This window comes from Phascolarctos cinereus, unplaced genomic scaffold (genome assembly GCF_003287225.1).
Source record: "Phascolarctos cinereus isolate Bilbo 61053 unplaced genomic scaffold, phaCin_HiC Scaffold_1;HRSCAF=81, whole genome shotgun sequence".
NCBI lineage: Eukaryota > Metazoa > Chordata > Mammalia > Diprotodontia > Phascolarctidae > Phascolarctos > Phascolarctos cinereus.
The window spans coordinates 295,345,948-295,362,007 of NW_027555514.1; positions in this window are offsets into that span (position 1 = coordinate 295,345,948).

Genomic DNA, 16,060 nt, shown 5'->3' on the forward strand with positions numbered 1-16,060 from the left:
TCTTTCTCTCACCACAGAAACAGACTTTTCCCACTGACCTTCTAATTTGTCTTTGGTGTTTGTGGGTTGAGAGGTCTGGAAACCGCCGGTGCAATATACCTTTCTGATCAACCATCCAGTCTGTCTTTGGCTGGAAGTTTGTTTCACTCTGTCTTTTTGTGGGTTCTGCTGCTTTAGAATTTGTTTAGAGCCATTTTTTTTAGGTATTTGGAGGAGTTTAGGGGACAGCTCAAGCAAGTCACTGCTTTCACTCTGCCATCTTGGCTCTGCCCCTAGAACATTTTTTCATATAACTATAGATAGCTTTAATTTCTTCCTATGAAAGTTGCCTGTTCATATCATTTGACTATTTACCAATTGAGAAATGACTTGTATTCTTACAAATTTGATGTACTTCTCTATAAGTATTATTATTTAAAAAAAAAAAGGAACAGAGAATACCAGAGAGGAAGTAGAGAGGTCAATGATGTTGACTTCTGGGCAGATATAAGAAAGGATGAGGATTGCAAAAAATGTAATTCAGTAATTGGTGATCTTAGGGAAAGCATTTCATTTGAGTGGTAGGATAAAGAGTCAGACTACAAGAGATTGAGAAGTGAATGGGAGGAGAGAGAATGGAAGCAATAAATGTAGACAGCTCTCCCTGATACCTCAGAACTTGACCTTTCCTCTGTCTTTAGGAATCAAGGTCAGCCGGCCTATTTTTCCTAGCTTAGTATTTTCTTTCCTTAGTATTAGCTCTTCATTATGTGAAACAGATACTTTGAACACTACTATCTCTTTCATACTTACACACATCAACATGATGACACTGTAATTATCTCAAAGTTTTCCTGCAAATCAGTTCTCCAATTCAACATTTGCTCAACTGTGATCAAAAGCTTCTTACCCAACATTCCCCCATTCCCCCATCAATTTACCAACTTTAAATTCTGCTCTCACAAAAAGCTGTAATCACTTAGCATCCACCCAGTTTACCCAGTGTGTTAGCCTCCTCTTCTTCAGATATTGCTAGCTGTGTGACACTGGGAAAGTTGCTTAACTCATCCTGGTCTCAGTTTTCTCATCTGTAAGATGATAATATTAATAATAGGGCCTCCTTCCTAGGGCTGTTGTGAGGATAAAATAATATTTGTAAAGTGCTTTGAAAACCTTAAAGTGTTATATAAATATTACTATTATTATTATTATTATTATTATTATTATTATTATTATTATTATTATTATTATTATCCCAACCAGGAGCAGCAGTTCCACACTGACTTCTTCAGCAATACTACATTTAGATTCTTTTGATCCAATGTCATTCCTAAGGCTGATTGAGAATTGGTAAAGGAAACCTTCCTCACAATTAGAAGCAGCTCAACGTATGATGGGCAGCCTCATGAGGCCAGGCCATGGAGGACATTATGTCCTCTCCAGGATAACTGGACTTTTAGAGAGGAAGGACTTACTTCCTTATTGCTGCTTCAAGACAAGACACACATAGTTCCAGACTCTTGCCAGGAAGAGACCCATGGACATCAGAAGGCAAACAGAGAAGCTGGATCCTCAACATATCCCTAATTTTCAGCTTGTCTTTCTCAAGACTTTGAGATGGAGGCCTCTCATTCTCCGGGGGAAAGTTCATTCACTCTACGTATTGCCCACATTTGGTCCATTTAACTTCTCCAATTTCTATTTGTTATTTGCTTGTATAAGTGAGTTTATTTGCTGTTGACTATTTGTGATGGTCTTCTGTACAACTGAAATTTGGTTGGGAAGAAGTCAAGTCTGTGAATAGAAGCTTAGGCCAACTTGTCCCTTTTAAAAGATAATACTCAAGAAAGTGGCTTGAATAAAAAAAATTCCCCTAGATTAACAATAATGTGTGTGTGTGGCAGGGGGGTGGGGGGTAGGAAGGGGCATGCTGTGAAGCTTAATATAATTCTAGTCTGGGACTCCTTTTTATGAAAGAACAGCACAGGCATCCTACATCCCCTTCTCTAGGCAGGAATCAAAGTCTCCCTTAGATCTACATGGGTAAGATCCCAGAGATATTTATTCATGCTTCTCAGAAGCCACATTAATACAACCCATATCTATACACACAGCCCTTACATAGGCAGTGGACATACCCTGCCAATTCAATATCCTGCCATAATTCCTGAAGAATAATGAAAACCAAGTTGACTGGTACAGCCTCAGCTTCACCCACACCTCCAGGATGCCATATGCCAAGGTTAAGAAACCCGTAGGCCGGGCTCTAAACCTCCTCTCCCTTTTGAACCTCTTGAGGGAATGTGTCATTAGGATTCATTCACTGTGTCCCTGTCCCTGATCCTTACTCCTCATTGAGCAGTTTAGAAAACACCCTCATGATTGAAAAAGAAAAAGAGCTAGGTCAATTGATGAAAGCAGTTTCCAGAGCTTTAATGATAGTGAAACTGTCCGAGATCAAAGGCCATTGATGAGCATGATTTAGGGACTAGAAGGCAATGCTTCTGGGCCTTATTGAGAGGACTCAAAACAGAAGCAGGGCTGGTTTACAGAATTAGGTAATTATACAGGCATATGAAATATTGTGGGGCAATAGAGAGACTATCACAATCAAGCAGATCACAAGGATGGTTTTGTTTTCCAGTGCATCTAAAAGTTGTTTATACTATACTGTAGTCTATTAAGTGTGCAATAGTATTATGTCAGAAAAAATGTACATGACAATTTAAAAATACCCTATTGCTAAAAACAAATGTTAACCATCATCTGAGCTTTCAGCGAATGGTAATCTTTTCCTCAGTGCTGATTGCTGACTGATCAGGGAGGTGGTTGCTGAAAGTTGGGGTGGCTTATAAGACAACAATGAAGTTTGCAACATCAATCCACTCTTCCTTTCACTTGAGCACTATAATGCCATTGCAGGGTTATTAATTGGCCTCAATTCAATAGTACTGTGTCTCAGGGAATGGGGGGGGAAGAAACAGAGACAGAGAGAAAGAGAGAGAAGAAAAGACAGAAACTGAGAGACAGAGAAACAGACAGGGGAGGGAGGAGGGATAGAGAGACAGAGAGAGAGACATAGAGACAGAGACAGACAGAGAGAGACATGGAGGTGGGGGACTGCAGGTGAGTGGAGCAATCAAGATCACATACAACCCTGATCAGGTTTACCTTTCGCATGGGTGTGGTTCACGCCACCCCAAAGCAATGACAATAGTAACACCAAAGATCACTGATCACAGATCACCATAACAGATCTAATAACAATGAAAAAGTTTGAAATATCGAGAAAATCACCAAAATGTGACACAGAGACATGATGTGAGCACACACTATTGGAAAAATGGGGCACATAGACTTGCTGTATGCAGGATTGCCACAAACTAATTTGTAAAAAAAAAATGCAATATCTGTGAAGCTCAATACATGGGTCATCACAGGGCAACTTCTGGGCATCTTCTGATTTCTAGCCCAGAGTCCATCTCATCTCCAACCTGACATAGAGAAGACTAAAATGGTACCAGGGCCCCAGATAAATCTTCCTCTGCACTGTCCCTGTTCTTTTTGTCCTCTCTCCTCAGGGTTGATGGGTCAATCTGAAGTGTATTGCAAACTAAGCACAGCAACTTTTGCTGGCAAACAGTTGGACACAGTTTGCTAAGAGATGCTGACAAAAGAGGAAGCAATCATGCTACCCAACCCTACCTATCAGTTGAACCTCTTCAGAGGCTTAAGCAATCTAAAGCATTCTTCCAACCATAAAATGTCCACCATTTGCTGTTGCTTGGAGCTTCCAAGTGAAACCTGTGCTCCCAGCTGCTCCAACTCTTCGGGTCCAAATGAAAGAACGAAGTGGTCTGGGGCAATTCAAGGGCGAGACTCCGCAATTATTTGTGTCTTTTCCTTGGGCTTGGAAGGGGAGCTGAGGATGACCTCAGCTTCAGAGGCCATGGTCTCCTTCCACTCCCTATTTCATGTCTAGAACCAAGGATTAATATTGGGAGGGACCAAGGGGAAAGTTACAGATAGTTAGCTCCACTCTCCTCTCTAATCAAGAGTAAAAGTCTTAAGTTTCCAAATCAGGAAGGGAGTCATCCCCACCCAGTTGGGTCTAATCTCTAAAATTAGCCTGCTCAGCACCCTGAGAGGATACAGCTGCTGTGCCGCGAGTGGAAAAAAAATGCTTCCTGTTAATCTAGACAATGCTGCTGTCTCTGCCCCTACATCCTAGGCAATGCAGCCAACATCTATTAAGCTAGGAGTTTCAGTAGGAGAGGACCTTCTTGACTGGGGATTTACCAAAGAAAAAGCACCAGGCACTTCATTAAGGGCTGCTGAAATGAAGCAGTGACTATACTCGGGGAGTTTACATTTTATAGGGAGTCTGCAACATGTACACATAATCTCAATACAAACTGAATTTGAATCTGCCACTGGGGCCACTGGGTTGGCAAGACATCAAGGGAAGAATCTTCTGACATGAGTTCATGATCCTTCAGATTTGGAGGGACCACAGGTTCAAGTTCTCATTCTAGGGCAGCTAGGTGGTGCAGTGGGTAGGGCACTAGCTGTGGAGTCAAGAGGAGCCAAGTTGAAATCCAACCTTAGACACTTACTAGCTGTGTGACCTTGGGCAAATTACTGAACCCCAATTGCCTCAAAAAAAACCCCAGAAAAGATAAACAAAATCCTATTCCTTCAATGAGAACAGAAGCTAAGAAGCAAAAATTAAAGACTCTTGGTGGTTAAGGCAAACAGTCACCACCTGCCACTCACGATTGCTACTGCTGCTGCTGCTGTGATGCTTGGCAATGAATGAGCTAGGGCAGATCCTGGAGAGCTGAAATGGTCAGTGGGACCCCACTGTTGAGGTGATGAGATGGAGCAGTCAGTAGTAGGCCTGGCAACTGCCATGGCATTTGCAGTGAACTCAGGTTGGGAAACTGAAACCAAACCCTAGCCCTTGGGTTGTGGGTCTCCACTGTATACCAGTACAATTCTGGGGCTCCATACACATGGTCCCTGACCTTATTCTTTCTCCTGAATTCCTGGGAGGGGGAGGAGAACAGAAGTAGGTGAAGTCACTCCACTCTAACATGTCCAAAAATATGTGTGTGCCCACCATGGGGAGAGCCTGGGGACAGAAACACAGCAGGCTGGTTGGACTGAATCAACGTCTCCCGAACTTTGGGATGGGTGAGGATGAGATGAGGAGAAATGCCCGTCATTGACCAATTTCTATTTTGGTTACCCTCAGATCAGTACAGAATTGGCTCCAGCAATGGCTCCTTTCATGCCACCATTTCTAAAATTGGCAGGCAGCAGGAGGAAGAGCAGTGGTGGAAGAGCTTGTAGGACCCTCTGGTGAGCAGTGGAAATACTGCAGCCTGTGGGGAAATGAGTCAATGAATGGCTGCCAGTAAACTTGAATGTTGGCAAAATTATGCAGGATATTTTCTTGCTAGAGGGTTTTAAGCAATTAATTAGCTGTTGCTAGGTTGTTCTTCTGTGGTCTTACAGAAAGCAGGATGATGAGCTCAATGTGGGCTGCTATTGTTATCTAGATACAACTAAGTAACCAGGAATGAACCAAAGTTTGCACATAGGCTGAACCTTGGTCAGTCAGTCAATTGGTCCACAAACATTTACAGAACATTTACTATGGGCCAGGCACCAGGGATACAAAGGACAGGAGACAGACTCTACTCCTGAAGAGCTCCCGGTCTGATGGGGTAGACAGCTTGCAAACAACTGGGCTGAAACAAGTTGGAAATAGTCAACAGAGAGAGAGAGAGTGAGAAGAGCTTCTTGTAGATAGTGGAATTTAAGCCGGTGTTTGAAGGAGATTAGGAGGCTGAGATGAAGAGGAAGAGTGTTCCAGGCCTGAGGAACAATCAAAGCAAATGCCCAGGGCTGAGCAATGGAGTTATTTGAGGGGCAGGAAGGAAGGGCCACTCACAGACCTCTTCTATCTGGTCTTTCTCTCCTGCTTTTCTTCCTTACTTTTAGCTCCTAGTGAAGCTACTCATCACCTTATTTTTATAATACTGTAGTAGCCTCCTAACTGGTTTCCTGCCCTTAGCTTGTAGCCTGCCATCCATCCTGCACATACCACCAGATTCATCTTTCTGTAAGTTGGATTGCAGAGGTAACATGGATAAGTGGATAGAAAACCAACTTTGGAATCAGGAAAACAAACAATAATAATAATAAAAATTAAATGCTTACTATGTGAGGGGTACAAAGAAAGGCAAAAAAAAAAAACCCCAGTCCCTGTCCTCAAGGAGCTCACAGTCTAATGGGGGAAGATAACACATACAAAATAGCTTAAACGAGTGTGGGGGTGAGGGAGTGGGTTCCTAATACAGGGGAATGACGAGGTCCTGAGAAAGATGTCCGGGAGGGAAATGGAAAGATTTTTGTCCTGGGCACCATCCTTCAATGGAGCATTTGGAAAGAGCTCTCCAATGTCCCCTGTTGACCCTTTCCAGTCAGAGGGAGGGAGGAGCCCCAGGGGCAGGGAGTACTGAGGAGGTAGGAATTTCAGTGTTGATTCCATTATGTAAGAATATGAAATTGGGGAGGGCTGGATATGATGTAGTCCAGAGTAGTGCAGAAATGGAAAGAAATTCTTTCAAATCTTGACTGAGAGATAGATACTGGTTGTGTGACCCCAAGGAAGCTCCTCTGCATTAATGTCTTCCCCATCACCCCCAGCATATGAGTTCCTGGGACCCCCTTTTTTGGGAGGGGGACTTTTCTTTATATCCCCGGGGTTGCTAGGTGTTTAGTAAATCCTTGTTGACAGACTGGCTCACAGACCACTTCTCAATGCCCCAGATAACTCTAGGAAAGACATTCACCTTCTTTGAGTCCTGGACCCCTCTCTTCTCAGGATCATGGTTTTTAAAAATTTATTTAGTATTTTATTTTTTCCCAGTTACATGTAAGAATAATTTTTAACATTTATTTTTAAAACTTTGAGATCCAAAATCTTTCCCTTCCCCCCTCCCCACCCTACCACCATTGAGAAGGTAAGTAATTTGATATAGCTTATACATGTATAGACTTGCAAAACATTTCCATATTAGCCAAGTTGTGAAAGAAAACATAGACAAAAAAAAAGACCACAAGAAAAATAAAGAAAGTTTAAAAAGTATGCATCAGTCTGTATTCAGACACCATCGGTTCTTTCTCTGGGGATGGATAACATTTTTCATCATAAGGCCTTCAGAGTTGTCTTGAATCAATGCATTGTTGAGAATAACTAGGTCAGTTACAGCTGATCATCGTATCATATTGTTGTTACTTTGTAGACAGTACATTTCATTTTGTATCAGCTCCTGTAAGTCTTTCCAGGTTTTTCTGAGAGCATCCTGCTCATCATTTCTTATAGCATAATAGTATTCCATCATAATCACATACCACAAGTTATTCAGCCATTCCCTAATTGACAGGCATCTACTCAGTTTCCAATTCTTTACCACCAGAAAAGAGCTGCTATAAATATTTTTATACATATAGGTCTTTTTCCTTTTTTATCTCTTGGGATACAGACCTAGTAGTGGCTTTGCTAGGTCAAAAGGTATGCACAATTTTGGAGCAATTGGGGCATAGTTCCAAATTGCACCACAGAATGGTTGAATCACTTCACAACTCCAACAACAATGCATTAATGTCTCATTTTCCCCACAGCTCTTCCACTATCAATCATTTTCCTTTTCTGTCCTATTAGCCAACCTAATAGGTATGAGGTAGTACCTCAGAATTATTTTAATTTGCATTTCTCCAATCAATAGATTGTGAGTTAGAGTATTTTTTTCATATACCTATAGATAGCTATGATTACTTCATCTGAAAACTGTTGATATCTTTTGATCATTTATCACTTGGGGAATGGCTCTTATTTTATAAAGTTGACTCTGTTGCCCATATGTTTGAGAAATGAGAACTTTATCAGAGAAACTTGCCTCAAAATTCTTTTCACATGTAATATTGCTACCTGTATTTCCCTCCATCCTATTCCCCCATTTATTGTATTCTCTCTCTCTTTTCATCTTGTCCTCAAAAATGTTTTACTTCCGACTACCCCCCCCCCCAATCTGCCGCTCCCCCTTCTCTTATCCTCTTGTCCGCCTACTTTCTTGTAGGGTAAGATAACTTTCTATATCCAATTGAATGTGTATGTTATTCCCTCTTTGAACCAATTCTGATGAGAATAAGGTTCAATTATTCCCCATCATATCCTCCTCTTCCCCTCCACTATAAAAGCTTTTTATTGCCTCTTTTAGGTGAGATAATGTACCCCCATTTGACCTCTCCCTTTCCCTTTCTCCCAGTACATTCCTCTCTCACTCTTCAATTTTTTTTAGGTATTATCCCTTCATATTCAATTCACACCTGTGCCCTCTCTCTCTCTCTCTCTGTATATATATATATATATATATATATATATATATATATATATATATATATATATATATATATATATATGTATATATATATGTATGTATATATATGTATATATATATGTATATATATATATGTATGTATATATATGTGTGTATATATATATATATATATATATATATATATATATATATATATATACACTCTTTCTAACTGCCCTAATAATGAGAAAGTTCTTATGAGTTACCAGTACCATCTTCCCATGTAGTAATGTAAACAGCTTAACCTTATCAAGTCCCTTATGATTTCCCCTTCCTGTTTACCTTTTCATGCTTCTCTTGAGTCTTGTATTAGCAAGTCAAATTTTCTATTCAGATCTTTTCATCATTCAGTTCTTTTCATCAAGAATGCTTGAAAGTCATCTATTTGATTGAATGTCTACTTTTTTTTTTCCTGTGAAGGATTATACTCAGTTTTTATGGAGAGATGATTCTTGATTGTAATCCTAGCTCCTTTGCCCTCTGCAATAACATATTTCAAGCCCTTTGATCTTTTAATATAGAAGATGCCAAATATTGTGTTATCCTGACTGGGGGACATTTGAATCGTTTCTTTTTAGCTGCTTGCAATATTTTCTCCTGGAGGGGCAGCTAGGTGGTTCAGTGAATACAGCACTGGTCCTGCAGTCAGGAGGTCCTGAGTTCAAGTCTGGCTTCAGACACATAACACTCACTAGCTGTGTGTCCCTGGGCAAGTCACTTAACCCCAACTGCCTAAAAAAAAAAAATATATACATATATATATATATATATATATATATATATATATATATATATATATATATTTTCTCCTTGACCTGGGAGCTCTGGAATTAGGAGCTCTCAAGGCCTGCTCCTAGTTGGCTGGGTCTAGGTCTGTGCTGGTGAAGCCTGTGCTGGACTGTGCTCCTCTCTCACCCCAGTGCAACAGACCTTTCCTGCTGGCCTATCTAAGTTATTTTTGGCTGGAAAATTACTTCACTCCATCCTACTGTGGGTTCTGCTGCTCTAGGGATTGTTTTATAGCATTATTTAAAGGTGTTCAGAGGAATTCTGGGGGAGAGCTTAGGTGAGGCCTTTTCTCCACCATCTTGGCCCCAGCCAAAATCATGTTTTAAATAAATAAAATACATAGGATTACAAAGGAACTGATTCTATTAAAATACAATTATCTATTTTTTAAGCAAGTTTTGTTTTTCTCTGTCCACAAGTTGCACCGAATAGGCAGATCTGCATTTATGGAGGGAGTTTCCTCACCAGGAATTTACAATCTGTTCCAAAGCAGATAAGACAGGGCTTCAACATTCTCCTGCTCACAGGCAGGATCTCCCAGGACTCCTCTCCCCGAGCCTTGCGTTGTTAACTCCCCTTGAAGGATCTGTCTTCTTTCCCCAGCTAACTTGTAAGTTGTTTTAGGTGGGGCTTCTTTATCTGGGCTCCATGAACCTGTTTTAGTTAATTTTTTTTGGTGAGGTAATTGGGGTTAAATGACTTGCCCAGAGTCACACAGCTAGTGAGTGTTATGTGTCTGAGGCCAAATTTGATCTCAGGTCCTCCTGAATCCAGGGCTCTATCCACTGTGTCACCTAGCTGCCCCTTAGTTAAATATTTTTATGACTATGTTTCTCCATAATTGGTTTCCTTTGCAATCATATGTAGTTTATTTTTGCTTTTAAAAACTGTGTCCTCAGGAGAGGTCCATAGGCATCCCCTCATAGTAAAAGGATTCAGGACACACAAAAAAGTTAAGAAGCCCTGCTTTAGGAGGAGTGGGGAAAAGGAAGAAGGAACAAGGTTAACACTCTTAGTGACACAATTGAGCATAGGAGTCAAAGAACCTGGGTTAAATTCCAGGTAGGCTGTATCCTGCCTGTGTGACCTTGGGCAAGTCATTTACCCCCTCTGGGCTCCAGTCTCCTCTCCTCATCTGTAAAATGGAGGGGTTGGGTTCAATGATCTCTGAGGCCCCTTTTAGCTCTTAATCTAGGAACCTACAAAATGTGTCAATTTTTAATGCTCATCTGTGCCCAGTTTTCCGGGAACTTCCTGAAGCCTTTAGCCAGAGTAACAGTCTTTCCCTGCCCTGCTCCCTCCCCCACCACTAGCACTGATTAAATCAGGATCCACCTTGGAGAAACAGTGGATCATCCGACTTCAAACCCCTCTCTGATGCACAGAGAGTGTGACCCTGAGCACACCACTTAGCCCCTCTTGGTGCTCCAGGCATCTCTCTGAGGCTCCAAAGTGTACAGAGGGCACTGACCTGCTCTGGTAAAAGTAATCCTCTCATCCAAGAGTTCCTTACACCACTGAAGTCACAGAGGGGAGTCCCTGTTTCCTCTTCTATGCAATTTACAAGTGTAGCTCTTGAAAATCACAAGTCCTGCTCCTGGACAGGACTGATAGCCAAAGGTTACCAATTTTTGTGCTCTGCTCCACAGCAGACCCCTTTCTACACTAGCTTCCATTCTCTATGCTAAGTCCAATGAAGGCGGGAAATGGCTAAAGAGAGAGGCCTAGGACTAGTGGATAAAATCAAAACAGCTTTACTTAACAATTAGGTTAATAGAGCAATAAAAGCGACTAATGATGACCAGGCTGCTGATAGCAATGAAGCAGCCCATGCCTTAAGTAACATGAAGTGAACAATGCAAACAACAACCTTGGGATCGCTTGCCTCATTCTTCATCTCTTGACCGTCTGAGCTAACCCTCTGGAGTTGAGCATGTCAACAGTGCCCTCTAGTGGTGAAGCACCAGGGAACACCAAGGTCACATTCTTAGGGCTCCTTTGACCTACTTTCGATTCTTTAAGAGGAAGACAGCATGGTGTGGTGAAGTGGAAGGAGCGCTGCGGATGAACAGGGTTTGATTCCAGGCTCTGCCACTTAATTCTCTGTGTAACTTTTAGGGAAGTACAAGTCACTGCTCTGGGGCTCTGTTTCCTTATCCGTAAAATGAAGGGTTGAACTAGATGTCCTGTAAAGTCCCTTCCAGATGGAGGTCTGTGATTTTGAGATTAATTGCAAGAAAGACAAACATTTCAGATTCACAGATAAAAAGCAGAAGAAAAAAATCATGGTCAGAAACAAAATGACATCACTGAGCAATGAACATGAACCAGGAAAACTAGGTGGGTCCCAACGCTGCTGCTGCTGCCGCTGCTGCCCATCTGGCACTGGGTGAACTTCTCACGCTCCATGGGCCTTCTTGTTGTTCTCTGGGAGATGTTTCCATGGCGGTGGGATTGGTCTTCAAAGGGGCTTTTGCTGATGTCTGTTTGTTGTTGTGGTTCAATCATTTCAGTCATGGCTGGTTTTTCATGACCCTATTCGCAGTTTTCTTGGCAAAGATACTGGAGTGATTTGCCATTTCCTTCTTCAGATTATTTTACAGATGAGGAAACTGAGGCAGACAAAGATTAAGTGAGTTGCCAGGGTCACACAGCCAGGAAGTATCTGAGGCTGGATTTGAACTCAGGTGCAAAAGGTGGGATTTTAGCTGAGACTTGAAGAAACTGAAGGAAACCAGGAGGTGGAGAGGAGGAGAAGAAACATTCCAAGCATGCAGCACAGCCAGTGAAGAAGCATAGAGTTGGAAGCAAAGAGATCAATGCCACCAGATCATAGTACATGAGTGAAGCAAAGTATAAGATGGGTGAAGTGGAAGGGACCAAGACATGAAGGGTTTACAAACCACAGTGTTTTATATTCATCTGCTTGTATCACTTTGACTCCTCATTTAATGGCCCAAACCAGGTAGGTGGCACCTCGGGTCAGAAGACCTGAATTCAAATCTGGCCTCAGACACTTACTAGCTGTGTGACCTTGAGCAAGTCACTTAGGGCCTGTTTGCCTCAGTTTCCTAAAATTGAAAATGGGACAATAATACCTACCTCCTGGGGTTCTAAGACAATAACTGTAAAATACTTGACACAGTGCTTGGCACACAGTAAGCACTATATAAATGTGAGCTATTATCATACATTAGTTTTAGGGAGAAACTCTACTAGGTAGCCAAATCATTTCTCTTTTAAACTCTCTGACTTCTGGTAATCTCCAGTAGAGAAAGTGTGAACCAGTCTACCATAGTCTCCAGGGAATTCAATTACTTGATTGGTCTGGTCCCATTCTCACTTCTCCATCAAGATCCATATGCAGATTGGAGATCACTGGACCATAAAGCATGAGTTCAAGATTATGTCAATAACCTGAGACAGTTTCTCTAAATACTTCCGTGTATTTTTTTTTTTATCCTTCTTTCCTTCTAACATAGTCAGGCACACTTGCTTGTTTTTGTTTATTCACTCACTTGACAAGTGTCTATGAAGGACCTGCTATGATGCCAACAGAGGCAGGGCACCCTAGCATTGAGAGAACCAGCCTCACAGTCATGGAGCCCTGACCTTCAGCACTGTCTCTGCCACACACTGGCTCTGCATCTCTGGGGAAGCTGCAAAGCTCAAAGGGCTTCTTAAGGTACCTAAAACTATAAGGTGTAGCTAAGTTGCCCATATCCACTGGTAGAGAAAGTTCTGCACTGGGAATTATAAAACTAATGAAACTGCAGGTCCAGGAAGGAAACAAACAAACAAAACCTAAGAGACAAAGATGTATCCATCACTGTGCCAGCTGCCAGGGCTAGAAAGGCAAAAAACCAACAATTCCTGACTTCAGACAGCTTGCACTGTACTGGTTGGGCAGGAGAGGGAGACATACACCAAGAGGGAAATCAGTGATAATAATAAATTAACATGGCACAGTGGAAGTTCTAGTTGGGGAGATCTGCCTTCAAACCCACCTTTCTCTTACTAGCTGGGTGACCACAGTCATGTCAGGATGTCTTTCTAGAACTTACTTTTTTAATTGTGAAATGAAGGATTTGAATTAGACCTCTAAAGAACCCTCCCAGCAATAGTTTCTGAGTAATTAATAATTAATTAATTGGGCTAGCTGATAAGCAATAAATCGATATTGTTTGTGCAGAAACTTTGGCATTTCAAGTATTCAAAATTTTCTGTGTTATCTTTGTAATTGCCTCTATTTCATGTTTGGCTAAGAATACAACTCCTTCCCAGTCAGGTGAGAAATGAGGAGATGTCTAAGATGAGCTTTCTCCTTAAAAGGAGATTTGGAGCTCATAACCCACCTTCTTGTTGGTGAAGGAATGGCTTCTTTGAATATCTTCTGTTGAGTGTGAGTTAGGGAACCAATTAGAGATCAGCTATACTTCAATAAAAGGATTGCCTTCCTTTAGTGAGATCCCACACTATGAATACTTTGCAATGAAGAAGAGCAACTCCAGGGACCCAAGAGAAAAGGAGAGATGTAGAAGTTCTTTCAAAAATAAAAAAGAAAAGAAAAGAGCAACAAGTTCTTCAATTGGTCTGAAATAAAATAATAAAGTGAAAGGTGACACCATAAATCAGCTGTTTTATGAAAAAATCACAATGATGAAAAATGAAATGGCCATTTTTTTGTGTACAGAATGGAGAATTGTTCCTGAATATCAGAATCTCTGATAAAGTAAATCATGTGCTTATGATAGAAATGGAAGAAATATAAGTGGAAGACCATTAAATTCCAAGTGCAGGTTGGAAATACAGATGACCACTCCCAAGTATCAGGGTATTTTCAGATCTGGTCAGCTCCTGCATGTGGTCCATCAGTTGGCCCCCTAACTCATTCTCTTGTTCTCTTAAGTTTCTAGACTTCTAGGAGTGTGTTTAGAGCATTTATTTCTCATAAAGAAACTGGCAACATTTTCCTCACAAATTAGCTCAAACCAAACCCAAGGTAATTAATATTGCTTTTTTAATCAGCGAAGGAAGCCTCCTTTCTCCATCCTAGTTACTCTTGTAACTTATAAGTAAGGAATATACACCATAGACAAATGAAAGCCATCCTAAAGCAGAGGCAGAAGATGTTCTCGGCCATGACAAGTCATTCCCAGAGTGACCTCCAGCCCTTGGGTGTAACAACGAACAACTCTTCTTCATTTTGTTGGAAATCATTTCATACCACTAGGTGAAGTCCATATTCTGAAGAATATCTCTTTAGAGTCCTCATCCAGATAAGACTTTATTTCAGCCTCCCAGGAAACAAGATAGATCTTTTCTTTAACTTTGTTCTCTTTTAAGTGGTCACATAAAACTCCCCCCCATACCCTTGGCGGCTTCTCACAAACTCTTCACAGAATGTTCTTTAGAATGTATCACTTACATCAGTTCTGACAAGGAGGAAATTTCACATCATGCAAGCAGGCTCTTACTGACTGCGGTTTCAAGAGTTGACCTTGACATTCATAAAGGGTGTGACCTTTGGGCAAATCACTCCCCTGGGCTTTGGTTTCCTCCTGTAAACTGATAGGAGTTGAATTATTCAATTCTGAAGTGTCTTTCAAACTCTACATCCTGTGCCTTTTGATGATTTAGGAGACAGTGACATTCAAGGATGTGGCTGTGGACTTCACCAAGGAGGAGTGGACCCTTCCCAGAAAGGGCTGTACAAGGAGGTGATGCTGGAGAAGGCCCAGAACCTTCTCTCCCTGGGTAAGATCACTTCCTCTGGTAACTCTTGAGTTTTAATTTCTGAGGGCGAAGGGTTTGGAGGATTTATCAATTAACAGAAAGGGAAAAGTGCTAGTCTCCTGTGTCCAAGAGCCATGGTCCTCTTGCTGTCTGTTTTTTCTTGTAAAAGGCCTTTGCATTGTGTGATCGGAACCTGAGGGTTTCCTTTGTTGCTTCTGATGCTGTCTCTTACCACTTCTAGGTAGCTTCAGGTCAAAGGTCCAATCAGTATTGAAGCATTTCAGATGTGGGACTCATCTAAGGGGTTATTTGGTCTAGCCTCTACCTGGGCATGAATTTTGCTGCCAGATCTCTGAAAACTGCTCAGGTGGCTTTTCCTTGCAAGCCCTTCCTCCCAAGGATGGGTCTAGTATTTGGAATATTCTTTTTAACAAGCATCAAGTTGTAGCTCCCAGCTCCTAGTTGGGGGCAGTGTAGCATGTTTGTCCTGAATTGTCTTCCATATTGCCCTCGGATTCCAGCACAGAAGGTGGGAAAGGAAAGGAAGGGAAGGGAAGAAACCTTTCTATGCACCTGCTATTTGCCAGGGGCTGGGCCAAGTGCTTTCTTTACAATATCACCTCATTTTTTTTTCTCACAACAACCCTCCAAGTTAGGTGATATTATTGTCTCCATTTAACAATTGAGGAAACTGAACCGAGCAGTGGTTAAGGTAGTTTGTCCAGGGGCACACAGCTGGTAACTGTCTGAGGCCAGATTTAAACTCGGGCAATCCTGACTCTAGGCCCAGGGCTTTTTCCACTGAGCTACCAGCTGGCTCTAATTTCCAGATAATAGAATGAGTCCATCCTTCTATGAAGAAGGTACGCCAAGACCAAATTTCCTAATTCCAAACTGACTCCATTATCTTCTCCCCATCTCTCCCCAAAGCTCCCCAAAATAAGTGCTATGGAAACTATCCTTCAGGAGTCCTGGTAACCATCCTGTGGTCCTGGCTTTCATGCCCCTGGTGTTGCTAGGAATAACAGACAGGCCGAGAATCCGAATTTGGACTGAATTTGTTGAATTTACCAGCAAGAGACTCTCACCCAAAGATGCAAACCTTC